Source organism: Anomaloglossus baeobatrachus, chromosome 12 (genome assembly GCF_048569485.1).
Source record: "Anomaloglossus baeobatrachus isolate aAnoBae1 chromosome 12, aAnoBae1.hap1, whole genome shotgun sequence".
In the NCBI taxonomy this organism is placed as follows: domain Eukaryota; kingdom Metazoa; phylum Chordata; class Amphibia; order Anura; family Aromobatidae; genus Anomaloglossus; species Anomaloglossus baeobatrachus.
The window spans coordinates 1935727-1957524 of record NC_134364.1 but is presented as its reverse complement, the minus strand read 5'-3'; the positions used below and the strand labels follow the sequence as shown (position 1 = coordinate 1957524).

The 21798-nt window shown below is 50.9% G+C and overlaps 1 protein-coding gene across 1 annotated transcript in view; it reads right to left on the bottom strand.

Annotated features, from left to right (window-relative positions):
* The window catches only part of ESRRB (estrogen related receptor beta), an 86033-nt gene that overhangs the window by 15367 nt on the left and 48868 nt on the right, over positions 1 to 21798 (bottom strand). The window lies entirely within an intron of this gene.

Here is a 21798-nt window from a genome sequence, read left to right as displayed (position 1 = left end):
TAGAGATGTTGTTATACATTCTACAGAAGGAGGAGGAGTTGATCTGTCATATTACCTGATGTGAATGGTGGATCCTGTGAAATCTACTGTACATATAGGTGTTATCAGTCATTGTACAGGTGACATAATTTATTGTGAATGGTGGATCTTGTGTTATCTACTGTATAAAGTATAGAGGTGATATCAGTCATTGTATAGTAGGAGGAGGTGAGCTGTGGCACCACCTATTGTGAATGGTGCAGCCTGTGTTATCAGCCATAGTACAACTAAATTTGTGTAACTAACATAATAAATTGTGGAAAAGTTCACAGTGCTTTTTCAAGTCACTGTATACAGCAGTCGCAGTGTCTCCTATGTGATGTATGTTCTATGGGATCAAGTCACCGTATACAGCAGTGTCACCTATGTGATATAAAGAGTGCAGTATTTGTGTCTCCTATGTGATGTAAATAGTATCAGTGTATCATATGTGTATACACAGCAGTCTCAGTGTCTTGTATATACAGCAGTTTCAGTGTTCCCTATGTAATGTAAACAGTATCAGTCCATCATATGTGTATACACAGCAGTCTCAGTATCTTTTATATACAGCAGTTTCAGTGTCACCTATGTGATATATCTACAGAATTGTCAGTGATGTAAAAAGCAGTCTTGGTGTCTTCTATGTGTTCTATATACAGCAATCTTGGTGTCTTCTATGTGATGTATATACAGCAGTCTTGGTGTCTTCTATGTGTTGTATATACAGCAATCTTGGTGTCTTCTATGTGATGTATATACAGCAGTCTGGGTGTCTTCTATGTGATGTATATACAGCAGTCTGGGTGTCTTCTATGTGATGTATATACAGCAGTCTTGGTGTCTTCTATGTGATGTATATACAGCAGTCTGGGTGTCTTCTATGTGATGTATATACAGCAGTCTGGGTGTCTTCTATGTGATGTATATACAGCAGTCTTGGTGTCTTCTATGTGATGTATATACAGCAGTCTTGGTGTCTTCTATGTGATGTATATACAGCAGTCTTGGTGTCTTCTATGTGATGTATATACAGCAGTCTGGGTGTCTTCTATGTGATGTATATACAGCAGTCTGGGTGTCTTCTATGTGATGTATATACAGCAGTCTTGGTGTCTTCTATGTTATGTATATACAGCAGTCTGGGTGTCTTCTATGTGATGTATATACAGCAGTCTGGGTGTCTTCTATATGATGTATATACAGCAGTCTTGGTGTCTTCTATGTGATGTATATACAGCAGTCTTGGTGTCTTCTATGTGATGTATATACAGCAGTCTTGGTGTCTTCTATGTGATGTATATACAGCAGTATCAGTGTCTCTTATGTGAAGTATAAGAAAGGACAAACCTATCAGCCAGTCCATGGTCGGCATATATGAGTCCTGATAGTGATGAAGGGGATTGCATTGAAATGTGCTCCAGCCACCGAAAAAAACAAGATCCATAGAAACAAAGAGGAATCCATTAATACAGGAATAAACCCAATTTTATTTCATAGTATAAAAATCCATGATGAACAGAAAAAAAACTGTGATTAAAATCCAGTAACAGATGATCAAAGAGGATCCTTCGACATATGATATATCTGTTCACCAAAGTCAGAGGCGTATACTAGGCCCTTCCCCAGATGGACAAGTATTTAAAGGCAAACCAACCCGAGTTCATACTCTGCAAGATCCACAAAAGCCGAGAGACAACATGAAGAAATGAAAAAAGTTTGCAAATATACAAAACAACAATTGATGGTAATTGCTAGTCGGGGAGTTGGCGTCCACACCTGAGTGTCTTCCGGCTATCATGAGTTGTTTCTCTGGAGCTTGGTTTCTCCGGTGGCCAGCTGGAGCACATGCCCTTCCTCACGCTCAGGACTCATATATGCCGACTGGCCGATAAGTCTATGTTTCTCCTTTTTTTATACCGTTGCCTCCACTTTGAGATGACCCATTTATGATCAATGCCGTCCGGTTTTGAGGGATGACATTGAGCAATCTATTTTTTCTTTCGATTGGACCTTGTATCTACTTTCATGTCTCTCACTATGGATGCCACCACATTTTCCTGTTGACCTATTTCCAATGATGAACGGCTAAACAATGTAGCCAAACATTTTTCTTCAGGCATTAGTGGAAAATGTGCTTTCTTCTTTAGTTGACTATATGGGGGACTTAGAAAAATAGAAGTCAAAATGCGGAAAGGTTTGGTGGAAAGCTACCACGTTACAACAGTGCGGTGGAAAAAATATGACTCCTCGTGGGCCAAGTATGAAAAAAATCCCACCGCAAAGTTGAAAGAGGAATTTATGAACAAATGGTCTGAGAGTTTCTCCAATTGTTAGGCTATGTGTCCACGGGAGAAAGTACCTGTGGATTTTTCTGCATCAAAATCCGCAGCTTTCCCCCGGAATCCGCACCTTAGCATAGGTGCGGATTTGACGCGGATTTGACGCGGATTTCGTTGCGGATTTTGATGCGGATTTTCTCCATTGTACTCTATTGTGTTTCTGAATAAAGCTTAGTCTGTTTTGAAGGAAAAAAAAAAGGCTCTTTATGTCATTTCCTGTCCCAACCCTCCTTTCTTCTCCATTATCCATTTTGTAATAAAGGGGCAGAAATGTTTAAAGGGAACCTGTCGCCACTATTTTTGTAAAAAGCTGCGGCCAACACCACTGTGCTCTTATATACAGCATTTTAACAGGCTGTATATAATAACCTAGTGGTGGTGGCCGCAGCTTACAGCCAAAAAATGTGGTGCCATGTTCCCTTTCACTGGTATTTTTAAAAAAAAAAAAAAAAAAATGTGCTCTGCTGTATTTTCACTGTCCAGCCCGATGCAAGCAAGCAACTGAGGGCTGTGCTTCTCAGCAGGATAAGGCTGAAGCATTCTCTGCCCCTCCCGCTGAGAAAAACAGTCCTCAGCTGCCCCTGAAAATGGCGGCTCCGTTGTGAAGCGCCATTCACAGGTGCTGTACCGAGGCTCATCCAGCTGCCCTGATGCATTGGCTGGCTGGGTAATAACAGGGTTAATGCCTGTTTTCTGCAAACTGGCACTAAGCCCGAAGTTCATAATGTCATGCCTGTGTAGACACGGCCATTATGAACCTCCGTTTGGTAATAAAGAAAAGAAAACACTTTTTGAAAAATTTTATTTGAAAGAAAAACACACACACATCCCTGATTGCCATCTTTATTACTCCCAAGCCTCAGAGGTTAATCCAGGACAATTGTAATCACTGGTTTGCTCTCTGCCGGCTGCTGTGAGCGGCAGAACTTACTGGCCGGGTCAGCTCAGTTCATAGCTGAGCCCGGGTCACAGCGTCAGTCGGTCACAGCAGCCGTCAGTGTATTAAATGCTGCACAGCTCTCTTCCGGCAGCTGGGAACGTCTGACGTCAGAGCCCTGGTCAGCTGACTTAATTCGCGAGCGCGGGCGGGTCAGCTGACTGCACACCGACAGCTGACGATGTGCACTCATGTGACCCGGGCATGGACGTCAGCCGGTACCAGCAGCCGGAAGAGAGCTTTGCAGCATCTCGAACACTGACGGCTGCTGGGACCGGCTGACGTCCGTGCCCGGGTCACATGAGTGCACATCGTCAGCTGACCCGCCTGCGCTCGCGAATTAAGTCAGCTGACCAGGGCTCTGATATCAGACGTTCCCAGCTGCCGGAAAAGAGCTGTGCAGCATTTAATAATACACTGACGGCTGCTGTCACCGGCTGACGTCAGTGCCCGGGTCAGCCGGGTGCACATCGGAGCCCGGCTCGGAGTTGTCATGGATTATCGTCGGAGGATTCAGGGAGTAATGGCAATCAGGGATGTGTGTGTGTTTTTCTTTCAAATAAAATTTTTAAAAAAAGTGTTTTCTTTTCTTTATTACCAAACGGAGGTTCATAATGGCCGTGTCTACACAGGCATGACATTATGAACCTCGGGCTTAGTGCCAGTTTGCAGAAAACTGGCATTAACCCCGTTATTACCCAGCCAGCCAATGCATCAGGGCAGCTGGATGAGCCTCGGTACAGCACCTGTGAATGGCGCTTCACAACGGAGCCGCCATTTTCAGGGGCAGCTGAGGACTGTTTTTCTCAGCGGGAGGGGCAGAGAATGCTTCAGCCTTATCCCGCTGAGAAGCACAGCCCTCAGTTGCTTGCTTGCATCGGGCTGGACAGTGAAAATACAGCGGAGCACATTTTTTTTTTTAAAAAAGAATTGTGAAAAAAGACCTGGGATCCTGTTTTGCCAGCTAAAAGCAAGCAGCCTGTAACTAGCTGCTTTTAGCTGGCAATCCAGAGTCCGGACACAACACGACTACACTGCCACTACTCTACACTACAAAATGGTGAAACTTCCTCTTGCTGAACTATCCTACATCACTTCCTGCGGATTTGTTTGCGAAATCCGCACCAAATCCGCAGGAAAAAGAGCCTGTGGGAACAGACCTGCGGATTTCTTGCGGATTTTATACCTTGCATTGACTTGCATGGGAAAAATCCGCAACAAAATCCGCAACAATAATTGACATGCTGCAGATTTTTCCGGATCAAAATCTGCGGCAAATCCGCCGCGGAAAAATCCGCAGCATGGGCACAGCATTTCCAAAATGCCATTGAAATGGCTTGGAAGTGCCGCTGCTGCAGATTTTCGGCAAATCCGCGGTAAATCCGCGGCAAAATCCGCGGTAAATCCGCAGCGTGGCCACATAGCCTTAAGCTTCTGGGACTAATTATTAAACCCGAACATGAAAAACATTCCACTATTGAAGGGTATGAGTTCCTACAGCACCTTTCAAGAGTTTGTGATGGCAAACACCAAATTGCAGGAAAATCAAAGCAAATTGGAAAATTCTATCAAGACCAATAAAAGGACACTAACAATTACACTAAACAAGTTTTCAATTAAATCCATCTCAAAAAACTGTGGTCGGAAAACGGCTCACCACATGGCCTTCAGCTCCTCTGAGAGGGATAGTATGGATTGCCAAACAGAAGGGTCCATGCACCTGGGTCCATGCTGGAATATAAAGTCGGGCCAGCTATAATAGCACACTGACTTTGGGAAAGCGGGGAACTGGGGTTCCTAAGCTGTCCATCAGGCTGGGTGCCCTGTGCTATCCCTATTCTCAGAGCTACTCCTAATGGTGGAGAGGCCCGAATCTCTTTCCTGGCCCTGCTCCTGACCAGTCCTGATCGGATTCCCCCTCCCTATCCGATATGTCGGGGCTCAGTCCAAAGTAACAACATCTAATTCTGTTGGGTTTGTCAATTCAAAAACGGAGAACTCAGAGGCCAGAGACAGAGAAAACACCGCAAAAACAGAGAGCTACTTCATGAGGGATCACAAGAATTAAATCCACTTCCCTTGGATACTCTACATCATGTCATTAATCTCTCTGCTTGTGTCCTCACTAAACCTCAGATTCAGGTATTGAAATTGGGCTTTAGCTTTGTACCCTCCAGACGGGGCGACATTAGACAATATAAGATGTGAACACATTTATACCCACAGTCACCGTCAAAAAGCCACACGATTGAAAAGAATGGTTTGCGACACTCATTCCACCACATTTTCCTTACAAGACCCGCTTACTACGCTAACCCTACACCTGTCAACCTTAACATTTCTACAGATAAACTGTCTCCTGATCCATCTGGGGTTAAAGCTATGAAGGATTTTCAAAATACCGTAACAAGAGAACTGAAAAAACATTTTACAAGGTGAAAATCATGTCCCGGGAAATCTCCCCAAGACACAGACTACGGCACTCAGGAATAGTCCTCACATCGTCATTGGGCTGCGGATAAAGCCGGTTCCTTGGTGATAATGGATAAAACGCTATATCTGAGGGAAATAAAACCTATCGCAAATTGTCAGCGGATCCGACGCAGAATATAACAATGGAATACTGTTGGTGCTGGAGGTATATGAAGTAAAAAACAAAAACACATTTTTCTTATTGGCCCTCCAACAACTGCTATTTCCCATGTCCTTCCCAAGACCCACAAAGGGGTCTTACCTCCCCCCATGTGCCCATTGTGGCTGGCATAGGCTCTCTAAATGGACGCTTATCAGCCTGGCTGGATGATCAGCTCCACACTATGGTCACATTAAGGACACTAAAGACCTCCTACACACAATGGAAAGAGGAAAGAAAAAAAGAAGAGAACAACGGGGCGCCAAATCTAAGTGTAGATGTGTGTAAACACAGATTGTGTGATCATACGAATTTTACACTCACCGTGCAGATTTCTTCTGTTTTCGCTAGTATGATCCGTGTAGTGGATCAACTCTCTTATTAATCCTCCAGTATGCAGCACGAATCCTCGGGAAAAACAATGAGAGTACTGAACAGGTGCTCCCACGTGGGTATTGGAGTAAAGAGGGATTTTGTCTTTACTACAATGGAAAGAGGGGGACAAGTGGCTGACTCTCCACGTAGTGTCATTATATTCGTCCATGCCACATCACCTTTCCATCCAGGCATTGTCGTTTCATCTCCAGAAATACTGTGCCTATTCACAGGAGTTAACACTTTACATTCTGAATGTTACCCACTTTCTTTTCCATAATATTTTTTTCATGCTTAACAAATTTTTTTATTTACAGGTAGAAGGTTGTCCGATGGGTGCCAAATTCTCACCCTCACTGGCCAACCTTTCCATATCATGGTGGGAAGAGATGAATCAATATACGGACATCTACCGCTATATTCCATCTCTTAGTTGGTACGGCCGTTATATAGATGACATCTTGGTCAACTGGCACTCCTCTGTCCATGCTGCCGCTTTCTACAAGTCTATGGCAAAAATCTGTACCAGATTAGATAACTACTTCACCTCTAACCCAGAAGAACGAGCAAACTAGTCATCAATAATATTTGCCCCAGAACCAGTATCCAGGCTAAACCATTATAGGGACATCTTGGCCCCCTACCTTAACCCTAGTGGGTAATAAACATTGAGACAACATGGTGGAGGAAATATGTACACCCAGATTGGAATCCCCCAACCCACCACCTGGGTCTAAAAGTTTTCCGACTGCCGTTTTTCCTTGGGCACAGAGGGACAGGTACTTACATGGTGTCCCTTATTTGCCACAGAAAAAAACAAAGTGCTCCCCTTTCAGGAGTAGAGAAGTTCTTACCCTCATGGAACGTCCCTCCAACCTGCACAGTCTCGGGTGAGGCCTCCGGAGGTAATGTCTGTACAGTAACCTCCTCACATGGGACGTCTCTCCAAGCTGCATGGTCTCGGGAAAGGCCTCTGGAGGTAATGTCTGTACAGTAACCCCCTCACATGGGACGTCCCTCCAAGCTGCATGGGCTCAGGTGAGGCCTCCAGAAGTAATGTCTGTACAGTAACCCCCTCACATGGGACATTCCTCCAAGCTGCATGATCTCAGGTGAGGCCTCCGGAGGTAATGTCTGTACAGTAACCTCCTCACATGGGACATCCCTCCAAGCTGCATGGGCTCGGGTGAGGTCTCCGGAGGTAATGTCTGTACAGTAACCTCCTCACATGGGACGTCTCTCCAAGCTGCATGGGCTCGGGTGAGGCCTCCGGAGGTAATGTCTGTACAGTAACCTCCTCACATGGGACGTCCCTCCAAGCTGCATGGGCTCGGGTGAGGCCTCCGGAGGTGATGTCAGTACAGTAACCTCCTCACATGGGACGTCCCTCCAAGCTGCATGGCCTCGGGTGAGGCCTCCGGAGGTAATGTCTGTACAGTAACCTCCTCACATGGGACGTCTCTCCAAGCTGCATGGCCTCGGGTGAGGCCTCCGGAGGTAATGTCTGTACAGTAACCTCCTCACATGGGACGTCCCTCCAAGCTGCATGGGCTCGGGTGAGGTCTCCGGAGGTAATGTCTGTACAGTAACCACTCACATGGGACGTCCCTCCAAGCTGCATGGGCTCAGGTGAGGCCTCCGAAGGTAATGTCTGTACAGTAACCTCCTCACATGGGACGTCCCTCCAAGCTGCATGGGCTCGGGTGAGGCCTCCGGAGGTAATGTCTGTACAGTAACCTCCTCACATGGGACGTCCCTCCAAGCTGCATGGGCTCGGGTGAGGCCTCCGGAGGTAATGTCTGTACAGTAACCTCCTCACATGGGACGTCTCTCCAAGCTGCATGGCCTCGGGTGAGGCCTCCGGAGGTAATGTCAGTACAGTAACCTCCTCACATGGGACGTCCCTCCAAGCTGCATGGCCTCGGGTGAGGCCTCCGGAGGTAATGTCTGTACAGTAACCTCCTCACATGGGACGTCCTTCCAATCTGCATGGGCTCGGGTGAGGCCTCCGGAGGTAATGTCAGTACAGTAACCCCTCACATGGAACGTCCCTCCAAGCTGCATGGGCTCGGGTGAGGCCTCCGGAGGAAAATGTCTGTACAGTAACCTCCTCACATGGGACGTCCTTCCAATCTGCATGGGCTCGGGTGAGGCCTCCGGAGGTAATGTCAGTACAGTAACCCCTCACATGGAACGTCCCTCCAAGCTGCATGGGCTCAGGTGAGGCCTCCGGAGGTAATGTCTGTACAGTAACCTCCTCACATGGAACGTCTCTCCAAGCTGCATGGGCTCGGGTGAGGCCTCCGGAGGTAATGTCTGTACAGTAACCTCCTCACATGGGACGTCCCTCCAAGCTGCATGGGCTCGGGTGAGGCCTCCGGAGGAAAATGTCTGTACAGTAACCTCCTCACATGGGACGTCCTTCCAATCTGCATGGGCTCGGGTGAGGCCTCCGGAGGTAATGTCAGTACAGTAACCCCTCACATGGAACGTCCCTCCAAGCTGCATGGGCTCGGGTGAGGCCTCCGGAGGTAATGTCTGTACAGTAACCCTTCACATGGGACATCCCTCCAAGCTGCATGGTCTCGGGAAAGGCCTCTGGAGGTAATGTCTGTACAGTGACCTCCTCACATGGGACGTCCCTCCAATCTGCATGGGCTCAGGTGAGGCCTCCAGAAGTAATGTCTGTACAGTAACCCCCTCACATGGGACGTCCCTCCAATCTGCATGGGCTCGGGTGAGGCCTCCGGAGGTAATGTCTGTACAGTAACCTCCTCACATGGGACGTCCCTCCAAGCTGCATGGTCTCGGGTGAGGTCTCTGGAGGTAATGTCAGTACAGTAACCCCTCACATGGAACGTCCCTCCAACCTGCACAGTCTCGGGTGAGGCCTCCGGAGGTAATGTCTGTACAGTGACCTCCTCACATGAGATGTCCCTCCAAGCTGCATGGTCTCGGGAAAGGCCTCTGGAGGTAATGTCTGTACAGTAACCCCCTCACATGGGACGTCCCTCCAAGCTGCATGGGCTCGGGTGAGGCCTCTGGAGGTAATGTCAGTACAGTAACCTCCTCACATGGGACGTCCCTCCAAGCTGCATGGGCTCGGGTGAGGTCTCCGGAGGTAATGTCTGTACAGTAACCTCCTCACATGGGACGTCCCTCCAAGCTGCATGGGCTCGGGTGAGACCTCGGGAGGTAATGTCAGTACAGTAACCTCCTCACATGGGACGTCCCTCCAAGCTGCATGGGCTCAGGTGATGCCTCCAGAGGTAATGTCTGTACAGTAACCACTCACATGGGACATCCCTCCAAGCTGCATGAGCTCGGGTGAGGCCTTCGGAGGTAATGTCTGTACAGTAACCCCCTCACATGGGACGTCCCTCCAAGCTGCATGGGCTCGGGTGAGGCCTCTGGAGGTAATGTCAGTACAGTAACCTCCTCACATGGGACGTTCCTCCAAGCTGCATGAGCTCGGGTGAGGCCTTCGGAGGTAATGTCTGTACAGTAACCCCCTCACATGGGACGTCCCTCCAAGCTGCATGGGCTCGGGTGAGGCCTCCGGAGGTAATGTCTGTACAGTAACCTCCTCACATGGGACGTCCCTCCAAGCTGCATGGGCTCGGGTGAGGCCTCCGGAGGTAATGTCTGTACAGTAACCTCCTCACATGGGACGTCCCTCCAAGCTGCATGGGCTCGGGTGAGGCCTCCGGAGGTAATGTCTATACAGTAACCCCTCACATGGGACGTCCCTCCAAGCTGCATGGGCTGAGGTGAGACCTCTGGAGGTAATGTCTGTACAGTAACCCCTCACATGGGACGTCCCTCCAAGCTGCATGGGCTCGGGTGAGGCCTCCGGAGGTAATGTCAGTACAGTAACCCCTCACTTGGGACGTCCCTCCAAGCTGCATGGGCTCAGGTGAGGTCTCCGGAGGTAATGTCTGTACAGTAACCCCTCACATGGGACGTCCCTCCAAGCTGCATGGGCTCGGGTGAGGCCTCCGGAGGTAATGTCTGTACAGTAACCTCCTCACATGGGACGTTCCTCCAAGCTGCATGGGCTCGGGTGAGGCCTCCGGAGGTAATGACATTAAGAGTAACCCCCTCCCAGAGAGTCCTGGTATTATGAGACCTCTTGCAGAAACGGCGATCAATATGTATTACTATAGACATGGCACACTCAAGAGAAGGTGGAGTTTCTGAAAAAACTGACTTTTGAGTGCAGGGTTGTTCCACTCAGTGTCCACAGACCAGTGCCGGAATTCGGTGCAGTGATCCTGTGCCGGCCGATTCCTCTGGTGCAGTGAACAGATTTTAGACTCGGCTAGAGATATTTTGTCTGTATCATCATAGATGAGACCAAGTGCAGAGATAAACTCGTCCACTGACGAAAAAACGGTGACTCGGGACAAGGAGAAAGCCCACGATTGTAGGTCCCCATTCAAGGGTGAGACCACAATTCCCACCAGCTGTGCCTCATCTCCAGAGGAGTCAGGACGTAGCCGGAAATACAACTTACATATTCTTCATTAAAAGCAACAAACCGACTGCGCTCCCAGAAATTTTTTCCAGGAGAGGCAGTTTGGGTTCGGATGATCCAGCGACCGGAACAGGTTGCATCGGTGTGGCGCACTGCGCTTGTTGCTGTACCCCGATGTGGCGGACTGCGCTTGTTGCTGTACCCCGATGTGGCGGACTGCGCTTGTTGCTGTACCCCGATGTGGCGGACTGCGCTTGTTGCTGTACCCCGATGTGGCGGACTGCGCTTGTTGCTGTACCCCGATGTGGCAGACTGCGCTTGTTGCTGTACCCCGATGTGGCAGACTGCGCTTGTTGCTGTACCTCGATGTGGCAGACTGCGCTTGTTGCTGTACCCCGATGTGGCAGACTGCGCTTGTTGCTGTACCTCGATGTGGCGGACTGCGCTTGTTGCTGTACCTCGATGTGGCAGACTGTGCTTGTTGCTGTATCCAATGTGGCGGACTGCGCTTGTTGCTGTACATCTATCTGGCAGACTGCGCTTGTTGCTGTACCCCGATGTGGCGGACTGCGCTTGTTGCTGTACCCCGATGTGGCAGACTGTGCTTGTTGCTGTACCCCGATGTGGCGGACTGCGCTTGTTGCTGTACCTCGATGTGGCGGACTGCGCTTGTTGCTGTACCCCGATGTGGCAGACTGCGCTTGTTGCTGTACCCCGATGTGGCAGACTGCGCTTGTTGCTGTACCTCGATGTGGTGGACTGCGCTTGTTGCTGTATCCAATGTGGCGGACTGCGCTTGTTGCTGTACCCCGATGTGGCAGACTGCGCTTGTTGCTGTACCTCGATGTGGCGGACTGCGCTTGTTGCTGTATCCAATGTGGCAGACTGCGCTTGTTGCTGTACCTCGATGTGGCAGACTGTGCTTGTTGCTGTATGCAATGTGGCGGACTGCGCTTGTTGCTGTACCTCGATGTGGCAGACTGTGCTTGTTGCTGTACCCCGATGTGGCAGACTGTGCTTGTTGCTGTACCTCGATGTGGTGGACTGCGCTTGTTGCTGTACCCCAATGTGGCAGACTGTGCTTGTTGCTGTACCCCGATGTGGTGGACTGCGCTTGTTGCTGTACCCAGATGTGGCAGACTGTGCTTGTTGCTGTACCCCGATGTGGCAGACTGCACTTGTTGCTGTACCTCGATGTGGCAGACTGCGCTTGTTGCTGTACCCCGATGTGGCAGACTGCGCTTGTTGCTGTACCCCGATGTGGTGGACTGCGCTTGTTGCTGTACCCCGATGTGGCAGACTGCGCTTGTTGCTGTACCCCGATGTGGCGGACTGCGCTTGTTGCTGTACCCCGATGTGGCGGACTGCGCTTGTTGCTGTACCCCGATGTGGCAGACTGCGCTTGTTGCTGTACCCCGATGTGGCAGACTGCGCTTGTTGCTGTACCCCGATGTGGCAGACTGCGCTTGTTGCTGTACCTCGATGTGGCGGACTGCGCTTGTTGCTGTACCCCGATGTGATGGACTGCGCTTGTTGCTGTACCCCGATGTGGCGGACTGCACTTGTTGCTGTACCCCGATGTGGCGGACTGCGCTTGTTGCTGTACCCCGAGGTGGCGGACTGCGCTTGTTGCTGTACCCCGATGTGGCAGACTGCGCTTGTTGCTGTACCCCGATGTGGCAGACTGCGCTTGTTGCTGTACCCCGATGTGGCAGACTGCGCTTGTTGCTGTACCCCGATGTGGCGGACTGCGCTTGTTGCTGTACCCCGATGTGGCGGACTGCGCTTGTTGCTGTACCTCGATGTGGCGGACTGCGCTTGTTGCTGTACCCCGATGTGATGGACTGCGCTTGTTGCTGTACCTCGATGTGGTAGACTGCGCTTGTTGCTGTACCCCGATGTGATGGACTGCACTTGTTGCTGTACCCCGATGTGGCGGACTGCGCTTGTTGCTGTACCTCGATGTGGTAGACTGTGCTTGTTGCTGTACCTCGATGTGATGGACTGCGCTTGTTGCTGTACCCCGATGTGGCAGACTGCGCTTGTTGCTGTACCCCGATGTGGCGGACTGAGCTTGTTGCTGTACCCCGATGTGATGGACTGCGCTTGTTGCTGTACCTCGATGTGGTAGACTGCGCTTGTTGCTGTACCTCGATGTGATGGACTGCGCTTGTTGCTGTACCCTGATGTGGCGGACTGCGCTTGTTGCTGTACCCCGATGTGGCGGACTGTGCTTGTTGCTGTACCCCGATGTGGCAGACTGCGCTTGTTGCTGTACCTCGATGTGGTAGACTGCGCTTGTTGCTGTACCCCGATGTGATGGACTGCACTTGTTGCTGTACCCCGATGTGGCGGACTGCGCTTGTTGCTGTACCCCGAGGTGGCGGACTGCGCTTGTTGCTGTACCCCGATGTGGCAGACTGCGCTTGTTGCTGTACCCCGATGTGGCAGACTGCGCTTGTTGCTGTACCCCGATGTGGCAGACTGCGCTTGTTGCTGTACCCCGATGTGGCGGACTGCGCTTGTTGCTGTACCCCGATGTGGCGGACTGCGCTTGTTGCTGTACCTCGATGTGGCGGACTGCGCTTGTTGCTGTACCCCGATGTGATGGACTGCGCTTGTTGCTGTACCTCGATGTGGTAGACTGCGCTTGTTGCTGTACCTCGATGTGATGGACTGCGCTTGTTGCTGTACCCTGATGTGGCGGACTGCGCTTGTTGCTGTACCCCGATGTGGCGGACTGTGCTTGTTGCTGTACCCCGATGTGGCAGACTGCGCTTGTTGCTGTACCCTGATGTGGCGGACTGCGCTTGTTGCTGTACCCCGATGTGATGGACTGCGCTTGTTGCTGTACCCCGATGTGGCAGACTGCGCTTGTTGCTGTACCTCGATGTGATGGACTGCGCTTGTTGCTGTACCTCGATGTGGTAGACTGCGCTTGTTGCTGTACCCCGATGTGATGGACTGCACTTGTTGCTGTACCCCGATGTGGCGGACTGCGCTTGTTGCTGTACCTCGATGTGGTAGACTGTGCTTGTTGCTGTACCTCGATGTGATGGACTGCGCTTGTTGCTGTACCCCGATGTGGCAGACTGCGCTTGTTGCTGTACCCCGATGTGGCGGACTGAGCTTGTTGCTGTACCCCGATGTGGCAGACTGCGCTTGTTGCTATACCCCGATGTGGTGGACTGCGCTTGTTGCTGTACCCCGATGTGGTGGACTGCGCTTGTTGCTGTACCGGGATGTGGTAGACTGTGTTTGTTGCTGTACCCCGATGTGGTGGACTGTGCTTGTTGCTGTACCTCGATGTGGTGGACTGTGCTTGTTGCTGTACCTCGATGTGATGGACTGCGCTTGTTGCTGTACCCCGATGTGGCAGACTGCGCTTGTTGCTGTACCCCGATGTGGCGGACTGCGCTTGTTGCTGTACCTCGATGTGGCGGACTGCGCTTGTTGCTGTACCCCGATGTGATGGACTGCGCTTGTTGCTGTACCTCGATGTGGTAGACTGCGCTTGTTGCTGTACCTCGATGTGATGGACTGCGCTTGTTGCTGTACCCTGATGTGGCGGACTGCGCTTGTTGCTGTACCCCGATGTGGCGGACTGTGCTTGTTGCTGTACCCCGATGTGGCAGACTGCGCTTGTTGCTGTACCTCGATGTGGTAGACTGCGCTTGTTGCTGTACCCCGATGTGATGGACTGCACTTGTTGCTGTACCCCGATGTGGCGGACTGCGCTTGTTGCTGTACCTCGATGTGGTAGACTGTGCTTGTTGCTGTACCTCGATGTGATGGACTGCGCTTGTTGCTGTACCCCGATGTGGCAGACTGCGCTTGTTGCTGTACCCCGATGTGGCGGACTGAGCTTGTTGCTGTACCCCGATGTGATGGACTGCGCTTGTTGCTGTACCTCGATGTGGTAGACTGCGCTTGTTGCTGTACCTCGATGTGATGGACTGCGCTTGTTGCTGTACCCTGATGTGGCGGACTGCGCTTGTTGCTGTACCCCGATGTGGCGGACTGTGCTTGTTGCTGTACCCCGATGTGGCAGACTGCGCTTGTTGCTGTACCTCGATGTGGTAGACTGCGCTTGTTGCTGTACCCCGATGTGATGGACTGCACTTGTTGCTGTACCCCGATGTGGCGGACTGCGCTTGTTGCTGTACCTCGATGTGGTAGACTGTGCTTGTTGCTGTACCTCGATGTGATGGACTGCGCTTGTTGCTGTACCCCGATGTGGCAGACTGCGCTTGTTGCTGTACCCCGATGTGGCGGACTGAGCTTGTTGCTGTACCCCGATGTGGCAGACTGCGCTTGTTGCTATACCCCGATGTGGTGGACTGCGCTTGTTGCTGTACCCCGATGTGGTGGACTGCGCTTGTTGCTGTACCGGGATGTGGTAGACTGTGTTTGTTGCTGTACCCCGATGTGGTGGACTGCGCTTGTTGCTGTACCCCGATGTGGTGGACTGCGCTTGTTGCTGTACCCCGATGTGGTGGACTGCGCTTGTTGCTGTACCCCGATGTGGTAGACTGCGCTTGTTGCTGTACCCCGATGTGGTGGACTGCGCTTGTTGCTGTACCCCGATGTGGCAGACTGCGCTTGTTGCTGTACCTCGATGTGGCAGACTGCGCTTGTTGCTGTACCCCGATGTGATGGACTGCGCTTGTTGCTGTACCTCGATGTGGTAGACTGCGCTTGTTGCTGTACCTCGATGTGATGGACTGCGCTTGTTGCTGTACCCTGATGTGGCGGACTGTGCTTGTTGCTGTACCCCGATGTGGCGGACTGTGCTTGTTGCTGTACCCCGATGTGGCAGACTGCGCTTGTTGCTGTACCCTGATGTGGCGGACTGCGCTTGTTGCTGTACCCCGATGTGATGGACTGCGCTTGTTGCTGTACCCCGATGTGGCAGACTGCGCTTGTTGCTGTACCTCGATGTGATGGACTGCGCTTGTTGCTGTACCTCGATGTGGTAGACTGCGCTTGTTGCTGTACCCCGATGTGATGGACTGCGCTTGTTGCTGTACCCCGATGTGGCGGACTGCGCTTGTTGCTGTACCTCGATGTGGTAGACTGTGCTTGTTGCTGTACCTCTATGTGATGGATTGCGCTTGTTGCTGTACCCCGATGTGGCAGACTGCGCTTGTTGCTGTACCCCGATGTGGCAGACTGCGCTTGTTGCTGTACCCCGATGTGGCAGACTGCGCTTGTTGCTGTACCCCGATGTGGTGGACTGCGCTTGTTGCTGTACCCCGATGTGGTGGACTGCGCTTGTTGCTGTACCGGGATGTGGTAGACTGTGTTTGTTGCTGTACCCCGATGTGGTGGACTGCGCTTGTTGCTGTACCCCGATGTGGCAGACTGCGCTTGTTGCTGTACCCCGATGTGGCGGACTGCGCTTGTTGCTGTACCCCGATGTGGTGGACTGCGCTTGTTGCTGTACCCCGATGTGGCGGATTGCGCTTGTTGCTGTACCCCGATGTGGCAGACTGCGCTTGTTGCTATACCTCCCCCTGTAATTCAGCCACCTGGAGAGACAAGATCTGCAACTGCCTCCACAGCGCAGCAACTGGGCCCATGCTGGAATATAAAGTCACAATGACTTTTGGATAGTGGGGAATCAGGGCTCCTAACCTATCCCTCAAGCTAGGGGGCCTTAAACTACCCCTATTCTTAGGGATACTCCTAATGGTGGAGAGTCCTGTGTCTCTTTCCTGGCCCTGCTCCTTACCAGTCCTGATCTGATTCCCCCTCACCATCCCCCAGGGAGGACAGCAGTGTGTAGAAACCCACAGATGAAGATAGACAAGGGAAAAGCAAAAATGCTATCACACAGCACACATATAGGTAAAGACAATAAGAGATTCAGGAGGAAAACACAAGAGCAGTAAGGCAGTATAAAGTAACGGGTAAACTCTACAACCGCTCCAAGCAATAGTGTAATGCCTGATAGGAGCCACAGACTCAGACTGGCTGTAAGGGGAGTCTAGAGAAAAGCCGCTCACAAAGCAGGACCCCAAGAACTCTGCAACCCTTTAACCCCTGTACAGGGATTTGGAATTACACAGAGATCGCTACCTGTGGTAGACTGTAGTCGGTGGTCGTCAGGCAGGGTCAAAATCCAGGAGATGCTAAACAGGAACAGAATCGGCAGGCAAGGGGGTAGTGAGGAGACAAAGCAGGGGTCAAATCCGGAACTGGCAGCAAGGTACAAGAACGACAGGCAGGAAGGGAGTCAAAAAACAAGCAAGGTCAGCGCACAGGAATCAACATACAAACAGCACATGAGCCAGGAGAACAGAACTATCACTGGCAGTGGTCATGTGACAGGAGGGGGAATAAGAAGGGTGTGGTGTCTTCCCATTGGCTGCAGGTGAATGCTGGTCACTTCAGCCGGGAGACACACGCCACCTACAGTCAGCCAGCGGTACTGCAGGTTCCAGGGAAACCCAGCCTAGTGGATGAGCAGAGCCTGTGCTCCGCAGAGCCACGGGCACCAACTCCTCTCCCATCACCAGCACCATCTACGGTGGGAACATGGCGTCATCTGGCGATCGGAGCAGAAGTCGCAGGAGCGGACTCCGGTGGGGACGTGACACTGTGCTCCGCAGAACCACGGGCACCGACTCCTCTCCCATCACCAGCACTATCCATGGTGGGAACATGGCGTCGTCTAGCGATCGGAGCAGAAGTCGCAGGAGCGGATTCTGATGGGGACGTGACAGTACCCCCCATCCTCCACGAGGGGCCACCGGACCCTCAAAACCTGGCCTGTCAGGGAACTGGAGGTGAAATCGCCTGACAAGACCTTTAGCGTGGACCTCACTTGCAGGGACCCATGATCGCTCCTCAGGGCCATAACCCTTCCAATGTACAAGATACTGCACCGCCCCTCTAACAATACGGGAGTCAAGGATCCTCTGTACTTCATACTTCATGTTACCCTTGGCCAAAACAGGAGGAGGGGGGGGGCCTGACTGGGTGAATGGGAACACGATGCAACTTGAGGAGGGATTTGTGGAACACGTTCGATATTTTGAAGGACTGAGGGAGGTTCAGGCGGAAAGCTGTGGGATTGATGACCTCGACTATCTCGTAAGGTCCAATAAATCTGGGACCCAGCTTAGCAGAAGGGACCTTGAGCTTAATATGACGGGTGGACAACCATACCTTATCCCCAACTCCAAGGCTTGGGCCCTTGGAACGCCTCTTATTAGCAGCTGAGGCTTGACCACCCTGTGCCCTCTTCAAGTTTTCTTTCACCTCAGACCAGATAGCCTTCAGTTTGTTCACAGTGCTTTCAGCTTCAGGAGTATCCACCATAGCGGAAGAAAAGGAGCCAAAACGTGGATGCAACCCAAAATTGCAGAAAAAAAAGGGTAGTCTGGATAGACTCCTGATACTGGTTATTAATGGCAAATTCAGCTAGTGGTAGATATTCCACCCAGTAAAGCTGGGTTCACACATAGCGACAGCGACGTCGCTGTTACGTCACCATTTTCTGTGACGCAACTGCGACCTTGTAAGTCGCTGCTATGATCGCTGCTTAGCTGTCAAACACAGCGACGCAGCAGCGATCATAACGACACGCGTCGCTGTGCTACATGTGCAGAGAGCAGGGAGCTGCGCACACTGCTTAGCGCTGGCTCCCTGCACTCCTAGCTACAGTACACATCGGGTTAATTACCCGATGTGTGCTGCAGCTACATGTGCACAGAGCAGGAGCCGCGCACACTGCTTAGCGCTAGCTCCCTGCACTCCTAGCTACAGTACACATTGGGTTAATTACCCGATGTGTACTGCAGCTACATGTGCAAAGAGCAGGGAGCCGGCAGCACATGCAGCGTGAGAGCGGGGACGCTGGTAACGAAGGTAAATATCGGGTAACTAGGGAAAGGTCTTCCCTTGGTTACCCGATGTTTACCCTGGTTACAACTTACCGCAGCTGCCAGACGCCGGCTCCTGCTCTCTGCTCGCTTCATTTCGTCGCTCTCTCGCTGTCACACACAGCTATGTGTGCGTCACAGTGGGAGAGCGACGACCAAAAAATGAAGCTGGATATTCAGCCACGACCGGCGACCTCACAGCAGGGGCCAGCTCGTTGCTGGATGTCACACACAGCGACAGCGACGGGACGTCGCTGCAATGTCACAGAAAATGGTGACGTAGCAGCGACGTCGTTGTCATTAGACTGATGATCAGACACATAACACCGGAGATATTGTTCTAAGATTTGATTAGAACGTTCGGTCTGACCATTGGTCTTTGGGTGGTAGGCGGAAGAAAAAGATATCTCTATATTAATCTTTTTACAAAAAGCTCTCCAGAATTTCGAGACGAACTGCGTTCCTCTGTCAGAAACAATATTTTCAGGAACCCCGTGTAACCGCACAATATGCCTAATGAACAACCTGCTAAGCGTTTCAGAATTAGGTAAACCGGACAACGGAACAAAATGGCACTGTTTACTAAATCTATCCACTACTACCCAGATACAAGTCTTCCCTTCTGAGAGTGGAAGGTCAGTGAAGAAGTCCATGGAGAGGTGGGTCCAAGGACTTTCTGGAATAGGTAGGGACTGGAGAAATCCAGCGGGATGGGTACAGGGTGTCTTGGCTCGAGCACAAGTTTCACAGGCCAGGACGTATTCCTTACAGTCCTTTGCTATGGTTGGCCACCAAAAGCTCCTAGTTACAAGTCGGAGGGTATTGCCTATACCAGGGTGACCTGCAAGGACAGAATTATGGGACTCCTGAAGTACCCGTAGACGAAGTGGGGGAGCGACAAACAGTTTACGGTCAGGAGTGGTTTCAGGGGCCTGGTCTTGGGCATCACGGATTTGTGCTATCAAATCTATGGATACCGATTATACCACAATGCCCTTACCTAAAATAGGGACTGGTTCGATGTTTTCTGACTGAGAGGGACAGAAGCTACGGGAAAGTGCATCAGCTCGTGTTCTTGGTACCGGGCCGAAACGTCACCACGAAATCAAATCTGGAGAAGAACAATGCCCACCTAGCTTGCCTAGGATTGAGTCTCTTAGCAGATTCCAGATAGGTGAGGTTCTTGTGGTCTGTGAGAACTGTGACCTTATGTTTGGCGCCTTCGAGGAAGTGGCGCCATTCCTCGAAGGCCCATTTAATGGCCAACAGCTCACGATTACCAATATCATAGTTTGTCTCGGTGGGGGAAAATTTGCGGGAAAAGAAGCCACAAGGACGAAGTTGAGTGAGAGCACCTTGTGATAGCACCGCTCCCACTCCAACTTCTACAATAAACAGACGCATAAGGTCAGGCTGAACCAGAATCGGGTCTGAGGAAAAACATTCTTTTAATGTAGCGAAGGCATGGATCGCCTCTGGCTTCCAATTTACCACATCAGCCCCCTTTTTAGTCAAATCTGTGAGGGGTTTGGCAATCTTGGAAAAATAAATTTGCGATAGTAATTTGCAAACCCAAGGAAGCGCTTCAAGGCTTTCAGGGACTTGGGTTGCACCCACTCCTTAATCGGTTGTAGCTTAAAGGGATCCATGCGGAAGCCTTCTGCAGACAATATACAACCCAGGAAATTAACCTTATCAACAAAAAAAAACAACACATTTTTCATACTTAGCAAATAGGGAGTTCTCCCTGAGTCTCTGGAGTACAGTGCGGACATGTTTGACATGTGACTTAGCATCAGGAGAATAAATCAGGATGTCATCCAGATAGACCACCACATATTGACCACAGATATCCCTGAAAATGTCATTGACAAAGGCCTGAAAGACAGCCGGCGCATTACTTAACCCAAAAGGCATTACTAGGTACTCATAGTGTCCCTCTGGAGTGTTAAATGCAGTTTTCCACTCATCCCCTTCTCTGATGCGGATTAGGTTATATGCTCCCCTGAGATCCAGCTTTGTGAAGTACCGGGCTCCTGTGAGCTGGTTAAAGAGATCGGGGATGAGTGGCAGAGGGTACTGATTCTTTACGGTAATGGCATTAAGTTCACGGTAGTCAATACAAGGTCTAAGGCCACCATCTTTTTTCTCCACAAAAAAGAATCCAGCGCTGACTGGTGACCTGGATGGTCTGATGAACCCTCTCTGCAGACTGTCTGCTATATAATCTTTCATGGCCTGACGCTCCGGACCCGAAAGATTATACATTTTACCCTTGGGGAGTCGGGAATTGGGGACCAAATCTATGGGGCAGTCATATTCTCTGTGTGGAGGTCATTTTTCAGAGTCAGAAACAGAGAACACGTCAGCAAAATCCCTGAATGCATGAGGTATGAAGATAGGTTCAGCTCTAGTCAGATTAACAGATAACGACATACACGTCTCCTGACACTCAGGGCTCCAGCGCACAATCTCACCCTGGTGCCAGTCTATGACTGGGTTATGTTTGCGCAGCCATGGCATGCCCAATACCACTGCTGACATCAGATTCTCAAGAACAAAAAATGACACATTCTACATGCAGAGCACCAACAAGCATGGAGATCTCTGGAGTTACAAAAGTAACCACACCCTGAGTGAGAGGGGTATTATCAATAGCAGAGATTTTAATGGGAGAGTTCAGTCTCATTAAAGGCAAACCCAGCTCTCTTACTACATCAGAGTTTATGAAATTAGCCGCAGACCCACAATCAATAAAAGCCTGTAGCCACACCGCTTTTCCCTGGTGACACAATGAGACCGGTAACATTAACTTCATAGGGTCTGCAGGGAGTACCTGGGCACATGAGTGAGTATCCAGGCTCCCCATGATGGTCTCCCCAACGTGATCTGCTCCCTTGATGTCGACGGGACTCTGGACATGATGAGGAAGGTGCTGCAGAAGCTTGGACCTGGGTAGACTGGAGCTCTAGCACCTGCTGTGCAAGTCCTTGAACCAAGCCAGACAGGGTCAGCACCTGGTCCATCACAGCTTGGAGAGCATCCATTTTTTTTTGTCTGTTAGTGGGCCAGTGATAATGTAATGCCCGATAGGAGCCACAGACTCAGACTGGCTGTAAGGGGAATCT